The sequence below is a fragment of the Cicer arietinum genome, chromosome 2 (assembly GCF_000331145.2).
Source record: "Cicer arietinum cultivar CDC Frontier isolate Library 1 chromosome 2, Cicar.CDCFrontier_v2.0, whole genome shotgun sequence".
Taxonomy (NCBI): domain Eukaryota; kingdom Viridiplantae; phylum Streptophyta; class Magnoliopsida; order Fabales; family Fabaceae; genus Cicer; species Cicer arietinum.
This window is the reverse complement of record NC_021161.2, coordinates 30286249-30289645: the sequence shown is the minus strand read 5'-3', so window position 1 is coordinate 30289645 and position 3397 is coordinate 30286249. Positions and strand designations below refer to the sequence as shown.

Genomic DNA, 3397 nt, shown 5'->3' with positions numbered 1-3397 from the left:
TACTATCCATATAATGGCAACTATAGCACCAAATAATTTGCAAAGGAGAAACTAGATACTGTCTACTAGTACTTACGCCAAAACTGTCCAATTTCCTTGCTGCTGCAAAGTAGACCATAAAATTTTATTTATGGCACTTGGTACTATCCATATAATGGCAACTATAGCACCAAATAATTTGCAAAGGAGAAACTAGATACTGTCTACTAGTACTTACGCCAAAACTGTCCAATTTCCTTGCTGCTGCAAAGTAGACCATAAAATTTTATTTATGGCACTTGATACTATCCATATAATGGCAACTATAGCACCAAATAATTTTCAAAGGAGAAATTAGATACTGTCTACTAGTACTTACGCCAAAACTGTCCAATTTCCTTGCTGCTGCAAAGTAGACCATAAAATTTTATTTATGGCACTTGGTACTATCCATATAATGCCAACTATAGCACCAAATAAATTGAACTCTAAATCTGACACAGTAGCAACTGCTACATCGGCTGATACAACAGCCAAAGCCAAAACCTGCATCATTGTATTCCAATGACATGATCAATACAGAAAAAATTAAAGGGTTGGATGGAATAGTTCTTTATAAAAGAGAGAGAAACAAAAGAAAGGAAAAAGTTTATTTTTTGACCTTTTTTGAAGAAATGGTTTTTCTATAAAGTATGAACTCAGCCAAAACAATTGTTGGGGTAACAGCAATCTTAGCCATTTGATAGAAACCAACACTGCATGAACTTAACTGTCAGCAACATGAAAGGAAGTTCCAAAACTCTTATGATTGATATGTTAGAGCAAGAGCATGAACCTTTTATGCTTGAGGCTGGTGTTTGCAAGGCCAGAAGCAAAAGCCATAACAGCACCAAGCCACCAAGTGCAAATATAGAAGAAAATGGAGTTGTTTTAGATGGAGGAGACACAGGAAGCACTGAGAGTGCTTTAAAAAATGCAAGGAGAACCCTTGCAGTGATGTAATGAACAAATGTGAGGAAAATTGGGAAGTTGAAGCCAACTCTTCCCATCACCTGTCAACAACAAAGTTTTATCAAATTCAAGAGGGCTATTTCAGTTTCAACCTTCCTAACATGTCATAATAATAATGATGATAAAATGCATGCACCATAAGAAGTAAATGTTACATACCAATTTGTTTGCCATGATGATTCCAATTGCAACCATAAAGTTGAAAGATAATGCCACCACTGGTCCACAATATCTTTGTTGTTGGCGCTTGGCTCCTTCTGATGTTCGGAGCTCATAGTAGAGAGAAGATCTTAGTTCTTCCAGTGCTTTACTTGATAATTTTAACCATGAGAACTGTAAAGCATTGTCGAGTTTACATTAGTATTGGAAACTACGTAGCACGGTAAAGTAGTGTTTTTGTTGTCTGACGGGTGTTAGTGTCCAACACGACTCAAAAATATGTAGTTATATTCAATTACTTCGATTTTTCAAATTATCATTAGTGTCTATGTGTCGGTGTAAAACATCCATCACACCTTTTGTGGGATAAGTTATTGTTATTTGGAACACAAACATAAGCCTCTTCACTAATAATAAAAAACAATGGCAATTTACAACTAGTACTACTAATACAACATCAAATCTTCATTTAAATTTTCAAAAAACAAAAAACAAAAAAACAAATAATAAGAGAATCAAAATGGAATTTCAATAGACAGTGGTAATCATCATTTATCTTGTGAATTTGACATTAGCATACAATTCATTCATTTTATTAACACATCTAATTCAATTTCAAATTTGCTAAAAAAAATGTGATATCTCACAGTAGCAAATTATGCCAATAACAACGATAATCCAGTAATTCTAGATATACAGAACAAAAGCGGAGAGGGGAAATAATCAGCAACACAAAACCTCAAAGACGAGAAGGAAATCATAAAAGTAAATACAAAATAGAGATAATAAGTTGATTGGAATAGATATATGTTGATACTTACAAAAGCGAATTCAGAGTAGCGAGATAGTGGCTGCACACAATGAGAACGGTGGCGGTGCTGCGATCTGGAGGGGAATAGTAACACAGACGGCGCCATCTGCCGGAGAGAATGTGGCCTCCAGGGTTTCTTACGGTGGTTGTAGAGCAGAAAGAGCAACTTGGCAAAGTAGTATAAAAACCAATGCAAATTGCTAATAGAGAAAAAAAAATTCACTTACTCGTGAATCCCTAATCCGCTGAATCTGAATGCTGAGTTTGAATCTTAAATCGAAAATTGCTTAATCGTAAAAAAGATAATCAATGAAGAAATAGTTGAGTTTGAATCGGAAACTGAAGGAATTGATTCAAGATGGAATCGAAAAAATATGAAGAAATGGTTCTTGAACTGAAAAACGATAATCAACGAAGAAATTGAGAAATACTTCTTCAACAAAAAAAAACGGAAATTGAAATCGGAAAAAGCTTTAATAATTTATGAGAAGAAATTGGAAAGATATTTTGAGCAAATTTCAGAAAAAAAAATTGAGAAAGAAATAAATGAGAAGAAATAGAATGGGAAAATATTACAAGATGAAAATGGAAAAGAAAGAGAATAAGTGAATATGTTTAAGATGGGATATTTTGGTTTTTTGCTTTTGTTTTTAAGTTATATTAAATTAGCATTTGTGACATTCTCTCTGTAGCTAAAATTAACTATAGTGACAAACAAATATATATCACTAAATGTTGAGTGTCACAATAAATCTTTTTTTTTGTAGTGGTTATGTTGGAGAAAGGTTTGTCACTACAAGAAAAACCCTAATTTGTGGCCAACTTAACAAATATTTTGTGGCCGAAAAAAACCCTCACAAATTAGTGACCGAAAAAGGCCTCACAAATACAAAAATTGAAATTGGTCTTTATTTGTGGCTGAAAAAGCCCTCACAAATGCTTAAAAACTTAGGTGGATTTTGTGGTTGCCTAAACCCTCACAAAATCACAATGTTGTGATTTTGTGAGGGCTTAGGCAGCCACAAAATCCACTTAAATTTTTAAGATTTTTGTGAGAGCTTTCTCAACCACAAAATCTAAATTTTGTGAGGGTAAAGGCCGCCACAAAATCCTAAAGTGACGTTACCCTTTGTGGCTGCAAAGGCCGCCACAAAAGCCTGAGCTGTTACCTTTTGTGGCTGCAATGGCCGCCACAAACGAATAAAGTGACGTTGCCTTTTTTGGCCGCCCAGGCCGCCACAAAGTTTTATATCCGTTATCTTTTGTGGCTGCAAAGGCCGCCACAAACACCCAAAGGATCGTTGCCAGTTGTGGCCGCCCAGGCCGCCACAAATCCCGACATTTCTGACTGTTTTGGCCGCCACAAACGCCATATATCCATTGTTCATTGTGGCTGCTTTGGCCGCCACAAAGGATCAACCAAATCCTATATATATT

The 3397-nt window shown here is 35.4% G+C and overlaps 1 pseudogene; it reads right to left on the bottom strand.

Moving 5' to 3' along the window:
• Positions 1–50: 50 nt before the first annotated feature.
• On the bottom strand, positions 51–2505 carry LOC101500407 (nucleotide-sugar uncharacterized transporter 2-like; annotated as a pseudogene).
• Positions 2506–3397: the final 892 nt, after the last annotated feature.